At 45.6% G+C, this 7,500-nt stretch overlaps 2 non-coding genes across 2 annotated transcripts; both read left to right on the forward strand.

Annotated features, from left to right (window-relative positions):
* The first annotated feature begins 2,285 nt into the window (after positions 1-2,285).
* On the forward strand, positions 2,286-4,209 carry LOC139997010 (small subunit ribosomal RNA). The gene has a single exon (XR_011802501.1). It is a non-coding gene; the product is annotated as a small subunit ribosomal RNA (ribosomal RNA).
* A 2,829-nt stretch (positions 4,210-7,038) lies between these two features.
* Positions 7,039-7,193, forward strand: LOC139997038 (5.8S ribosomal RNA). Its single transcript, XR_011802518.1, has one exon. It is a non-coding gene; the product is annotated as a 5.8S ribosomal RNA (ribosomal RNA).
* Positions 7,194-7,500: the final 307 nt, after the last annotated feature.

Raw genomic sequence — 7,500 nt, forward strand, 5'->3', positions numbered from 1 at the left:
TTAAACGTTTATTTGGTCCCGAAAACGTTAAAAAAAAATTTTTATTCGAAAGGTTTTTTCGAGTTATTTCGCTTAAAAGCGTTATAAGGTACGAATATTCTTGCATAAATCGCTTTAAAATGACTTTTTACGTCGGGATTAAGCGTTTATTTCGTCGCTGGAAAGTTATATAAAAAAAGTACGAACTCGTCCGGGACGTTGGAACTTAGTCTCATTCTGGACCGGTACGTTGGGACTTAGAAAAATTTTCGACCGAAAAGTTTTTTCGAGTTATTTCGTTAAAAAGCGTTATGAGGTATGAATATTTTTATATAAATCGCTATATTATTATATTTTACGTCGGGATTAAACGTTTATTTCGTCCGTGGAAGGTTAAAAAAAAACGGACGGATACGACCGGGCCTTTGGAACTTTGTCTCATTCTGGACCGGTACGTTGGGACTTAGAAAAATTTCGGCCGGCGGAAAAGTCCGAAATACTTATTTCGAGTTATTTCGTTAAAAAGCGTTATAAGGTATAAATATTTTTGCGGAAACGGTTATATCTCTATTAAATACAACTGGATTAAACGTTTTTTCGAATTTTTTAAAAAATTTGTGTTCGACGAACTGACACGACTGCGATATTTGTTTAATTATTTCGTTAATTAACGTTGCAAGGTATATATTTTTTTGCATATTTCTCGTTGTTTCAACGTGTTCTAATCGATTAAGAACGTGGTTTTTGTCCGTATTCGTTAAAAGAGGTGGTTTACTGATGCGATTTTAAAAAAAAAAAAAAAATTAAATTTTTCGATAAAAACTTGTTTAAAATATTAAAATAAGCGGTGCGTTAAAATATCTCGACGATAGGACGTTTTATAAGGGTACTTTATTGGAACAAAGTGGTCGAGCGTTTCAGAGACTAAGTCCGACGGTACGTTGGGACTTAGAAAAATTTCGGCCGGCGGAAAAGTCCGAAAAGCTTATTTCGAGTTATTTCGTTAAAAAGCGTTATAAGGTATAAATATTTTTGCAGAAACGGTTATATCTCTATTAAATACAACTGGATTAAACGTTTTTTGCGAATTTTTTAAAAAATTAGTGTCCGTCGAACTGACACGACTGCGATATTTGTTTAATTTTTTCGTTAATTAACGTTGCAAGGTATATATTTTTTTGCATATTTCTCGTTGTTTTAACGTGTTCTAATCGATTAAGAACGTGGTTTTTGTCCGTATTCGTTAAAAGAGGTGGTTTACTGATGCGATTTTTAAAAAAAAAAAAAAATTAAATTTTTCGATAAAAACTCGTTTGAAATATTAAAATAAGCGGTGCGTTAAAATATCTCGACGATAGGATGTTTTCTAAGGGTAGTTTATTCGAAAAAAGTGGTCGAGCGTTTCAGAGACTAAGTCCGACGGTACGCTCTAACGGAGGTTTTACATGGTAAGCGCCCGGCCGCTGGCCCGGCCGGCGCCGACCGTCCGGCCGGCGCTTTGGTATCTATAAGAGACACGTCGAGTCGGACGGTCCGGACGGAACAGCGTCGAGCGCGTGGCTATTCTACGGCCTCGGTTGAGAATTCAGTCACCGCTCCTCGAGTCTTAGTGAACTTTTTTACTATTTCTCGACTGTTCCTTCGTTCTCGTATCGACTCTTTCTCTACACTGCTGCGCCGCGGGTCGCTGTCCTGGACGTAATGACCAAATAACGTGGCAAGGTTCCCCTTAGTCGGGAAGCTGGATCCTGTATGCTCGCACTAACTTTAAAAAAAGTTAGGGCAGTGTGCTTGTTACTAACTGAGTATCAATTCATGCTGGTTCGGCAGAGACCGTTCCAAAACTTATGTTATAGCGTACGCAGTACGTTTTAAACATACGAAAGGCTAATGGGGAGCGTACTACCTTTTAGGAAGTGCGTTCTTTCTGATTGGAGAATATCAAAAGAACGAACGAATATGTTTCTTACGAGGACGGTACGTTCAGCATGCAGTTTACGTGCTTTTTACCGCTAAGGCATATTCGTTCAACCAACAAACCATTCTTACAGAATGATCCTATGAACAGAATGATCTTAAAATATTCCACACAAACAATCAAACGAACGAAAGAAAGTAAAGAGAGAGTGGCGAAATGAGAGAGAGTAGTGGCGTTCGACGTTACAACGGGAATTAAAAGGGTGTCGTCGAACGTTCACTAAGAACGAAAAGTCTCGTCGTACGGTGTTACGGACCCACCTACGACACTCTGAGGCTATTTTAAAAAGAGAGTCTTTTGACTCTAATATATATATAAAATACAAAGTTCCCTGGTTGATCCTGCCAGTAGTCATATGCTTGTCTCAAAGATTAAGCCATGCATGTCTCAGTACATGCCGCATTAAGGTGAAACCGCGAATGGCTCATTAAATCAGTTATGGTTTCTTAGATCATACTTAAACTTACTTGGATAACTGTGGTAATTCTAGAGCTAATACATGCAAACAGATTCGTACCAGAGATGGTACGAATGCTTTTATTAGATCAAAACCAATCGGTGGCGGATGGCTCGTCCGTTCGTCCATCGTTTGTTTTGGTGACTCTGAATAACTTTGTGCTGATCGCATGGTCATCTAGCACCGGCGACGCATCTTTCAAATGTCTGCCTTATCAACTGTCGATGGTAGGTTCTGCGCCTACCATGGTTGTAACGGGTAACGGGGAATCAGGGTTCGATTCCGGAGAGGGAGCCTGAGAAACAGCTACCACATCCAAGGAAGGCAGCAGGCGCGCAAATTACCCACTCCCGGCACGGGGAGGTAGTGACGAAAAATAACGATACGGGACTCATCCGAGGCCCCGTAATCGGAATGAGTACACTTTAAATCCTTTAACGAGGACCAATTGGAGGGCAAGTCTGGTGCCAGCAGCCGCGGTAATTCCAGCTCCAATAGCGTATATTAAAGTTGTTGCGGTTAAAAAGCTCGTAGTTGAATCTGTGTGTCACAGTGTCGGTTCACCGCTCGCGGTGTTTAACTGGCATTATGTGGTACGTCCTATCGGTGGGCTTAGCTCCTCGCGGGGCGGTCCAACTAATATCCCATCGCGGTGCTCTTCACTGAGTGTCGAGGTGGGCCGATACGTTTACTTTGAACAAATTAGAGTGCTTAAAGCAGGCTACCTTCGCCTGAATACTGTGTGCATGGAATAATGGAATAGGACCTCGGTTCTATTTTGTTGGTTTTCGGAGCCCCGAGGTAATGATTAATAGGGACAGATGGGGGCATTCGTATTGCGACGTTAGAGGTGAAATTCTTGGATCGTCGCAAGACGGACAGAAGCGAAAGCATTTGCCAAAAATGTTTTCATTAATCAAGAACGAAAGTTAGAGGTTCGAAGGCGATCAGATACCGCCCTAGTTCTAACCATAAACGATGCCAGCCAGCGATCCGCCGAAGTTCCTCCGATGACTCGGCGGGCAGCTTCCGGGAAACCAAAGCTTTTGGGTTCCGGGGGAAGTATGGTTGCAAAGCTGAAACTTAAAGGAATTGACGGAAGGGCACCACCAGGAGTGGAGCCTGCGGCTTAATTTGACTCAACACGGGAAACCTCACCAGGCCCGGACACCGGAAGGATTGACAGATTGATAGCTCTTTCTTGATTCGGTGGGTGGTGGTGCATGGCCGTTCTTAGTTGGTGGAGCGATTTGTCTGGTTAATTCCGATAACGAACGAGACTCTAGCCTGCTAAATAGACGTAAATTATGGTATCTCGAAGGCCCCCGGCTTCGGTCGGCGGGTTTTTACTACCAACGTACAAACAAATCTTCTTAGAGGAACAGGCGGCTTCTAGCCGCACGAGATTGAGCAATAACAGGTCTGTGATGCCCTTAGATGTTCTGGGCCGCACGCGCGCTACACTGAAGGAATCAGCGTGTTTTCCCTGGCCGAAAGGCCCGGGTAACCCGCTGAACCTCCTTCGTGCTAGGGATTGGGGCTTGCAATTATTCCCCATGAACGAGGAATTCCCAGTAAGCGCGAGTCATAAGCTCGCGTTGATTACGTCCCTGCCCTTTGTACACACCGCCCGTCGCTACTACCGATTGAATGATTTAGTGAGGTCTTCGGACTGGTGCGCGGCCAATGTGATAAGCATTGCCGATGTTACCGGGAAGATGACCAAACTTGATCATTTAGAGGAAGTAAAAGTCGTAACAAGGTTTCCGTAGGTGAACCTGCGGAAGGATCATTAACGAAAAATACAAAAACACAAAGAATATATTTGACTTGAACACTGTATAATAAAATATATATAATATCGTCGGTAAGGAGCCGTACTCCTCCTATATCGACACAAAGTATATACGACGTATTAACAAGCTATATACTTTGACAAAAGCCAAATTTTTTACAATAAGGAGGTGAGAGACGCTCCAGTTACGAAACTATACGAAGAGTGTGGCACTCTCTCTCGATCATCGGGATGAAGAGATATACTTTTACACGAATAATTCGAGGCGCCTGCGTGAGGTCGTACACAGAAAGACCCGCCGTCTCCGAATAATATTATAACAAACGAAAAACTTAAAAATATTCTCGAGGCGCCTGCGTGAGGTCGTAAACAGAAAGACCCGCCGTCTCCGAATAATATAACACACGGAAAACTTAAAAAGATTCTCGAGGCGCTTGCGTGAGGTCGTACACAGAAAGACCCGCCGTCTCCGAATCCTATAACACGAAACCGCTACTATTAATAATAATAATAATAATAACGATATGTGAGGGAACTTGAGCTGAACACATATCGAAAAAACTAAAAGTTACAGTGGAAACCACGTGTAATGAGAAATGCGATCGAGGCGCCTGCGTGAGGTCGTACACAGAAAGACCCGCCGTCACGATCTCGTATTTCGTATTTGCATCGTGGAAATCCAACGAACGAACAATATAATATATAAACTAAAATCTCTAAAGTGCCTCGTGTCGGAGAGATCACTGCTCACACCTCTTCTATATTTCGTAGTTGCGTTGCGTAGGCCTCACCTCCTAGCAACGGGACATAAGGAAGACTGCTCTTTGGGATCGAACGAAGCGTCTATAACGAGTCGTCGACGAGAGCGAAAGAACGCGAATAGCGAGCCGCAGAAAAATAGGATACCGAATTATATATCTTCGAAGGTTCTCTTCGAAGATCCATGGATACCTATATCTGCGCGTCTCCAGCTATCTCGCGCGTCTCTCCAAACTCTCGTCGTTCCTCGAAACGTGCTTCCTACCCAAAGGGCGTTCGTTCTTCCTATGTCGTTTCGTTGTCGTTCGTTTCAACGGCGAACGATATACGATGTTCGACAAAACGAAACCACGTTGTACGTTCGTACTCGTGGATCGGGTAACCTAGAACGAAAACGCATTGCGTGGATGTTGGCCCGAAAAGATATATACCAGTGCGAGTGATGGTAAAGAGTATAACGATTCTTAACTAGACGAAGTTGGTTCGGAGGGGACCGCCGGCCGTCTCTCTATCCTCGCGAGTCTAATGCCTCGTTCCGTCGCTAGAGTTTTTCAAACTCTGCTTCTGGCTATCGGGAAGAATAGACCGCGCGCGCGAGGAAGAGGAAGGACGACCGTGCGCGTCCCATCGATTTTTTTTATTTTTACCTGAACCACCGAAGTCGATTCAGAGGGGACCGCCGGCCGTCTCTCTATCCTCGTTGTCGTGAGTCATATGCCTCGTTCCGTCGCTAGAGTTTTTCAAACTCTGCTTCTGGCTATCGGGAAGAAACGACCGCGCGAGGAAGACGACGACGACGACCGTGCGCGTCCCATCGAATTTTTTTTTATTTTTACCTGATCGACGGAAGTTTCGTCCGGTTCGTCTCTTTTACCATCGTCTCGTCGACCCGTTCAGAGGGGACCGCCTGTCCATATCCTCGTTGTCGTGAGTCATATGCCTCGTTCCGTCGCTAGAGTTTTTCAAACTCTGCTTCTGGATATCGGGAAGAAACGACCGCGCGAGGCCGATGGCTGCGAGTCCCATCGAATTTTTTTTAAACGCACGCACACACATACACCTGAACGGAGATGCGTTCCTTTTCGTCGCGATTTTTCGTGCTTTAGTCGTCGTTGTCGCCATCCGTTCGGAGGGGACCGCCGGCCGTCTCTCTATCCTCGTTGTCGAGAGTCTAATGCCTCGTTCCGTCGCTAGAGTTTTTCAAACTCTGCTTCTGGCTATCGGGAAGAAAAGACCGCGCGAGGAAGAGGAAGGACGACCGTGCGCGTCCCTTTCGAATTTTTTTTTATTTTTACCTGAGCGACCAAAGTGGATTCAGAGGGGACCGCCGGCCGTCTCTCTATCCTCGTTGTCGCGAGTCTAATGCCTCGTTCCGTCGCTAGAGTTTTTCAAACTCTGCTTCTGGCTATCGGGAAGAATAGACCGCGCGCGAGGAAGAGGAAGGACGACCGTGCGCGTCCCATCGATTTTTTTTATTTTTACCTGAACCACCGAAGTCGATTCAGAGGGGACCGCCGGCCGTGTCTGTATCCTCGTTGTCGTGAGTCATATGCCTCGTTCCGTCGCTAGAGTTTTTCAAACTCTGCTTCTGGCTATCGGGAAGAAACGACCGCGCGAGGAAGACTACGACCGTGCGCGTCCCATCGATTTTTTTTTACCCGAACGATGGAGATGCATATCGGCTGTTTGCTTCGAATAACTGGACGAGAGGAACGAACATATATATATATCATGGGCTAGCCACCGTGCGCTTTCTTCGCGAGATCGTGTGCTGTACAGAGGATTCAGAATCGGGTGTTATATCCCCGTCGTTTCCTGACGAACGGAGCTTCGATCTCGTTGGTTGTTATATATTATAATGCACTTTACGCCCGGTCGGCGGGCTGCGTGTGTCGTCGCGCAGTCCGTCCGATTTCGTTTTCGAACGTATTTTCGTGTCGTCAATCATATGGCGACTTCCGCGCGTTCGATTCCCGTTGGTCGGACGTTTGTCGGATATCGGCTTCTTTCGAACCGAGAATAAGAGTACAAAAACCTGAGTACACAAACAAAAATCCATGCATAAACGATTACCCTGAACGGTGGATCACTTGGCTCGTGGGTCGATGAAGAACGCAGCTAATTGCGCGTCAACGTGTGAACTGCAGGACACATGAACATCGACATTTCGAACGCACATTGCGGTCCACGGATACAATTCCTGGACCACGCCTGGCTGAGGGTTGCTCACGTAAACCTAAGACTGCTTGCGTTGCGTATCGTTGCTCTCGGTCCGTATCTCTCTGTTCTTTCTTGCCTCGTCGACAGCCCGCCGTCGTTCGTTTTATCTTTAAACGAACGTTTCTGAGTCGGAGGACGAGCGCCAAGCAAAAGAATACGAATTAAAGAGCGGTCGAGGGCTCGTACGCGACGTACGAGCGATTGTTGGACGTTCGTCGGCGTTCGTCGCTGGATCGTGTGGAGACCGGCGTACGCATGCTCTCGATACAAATATATATGAAAAATCTATCGCGTTCACGGGAGACTCGCAAA

Source organism: Bombus fervidus, unplaced genomic scaffold (genome assembly GCF_041682495.2).
Source record: "Bombus fervidus isolate BK054 unplaced genomic scaffold, iyBomFerv1 scaffold0025, whole genome shotgun sequence".
NCBI classification, from domain to species: domain Eukaryota; kingdom Metazoa; phylum Arthropoda; class Insecta; order Hymenoptera; family Apidae; genus Bombus; species Bombus fervidus.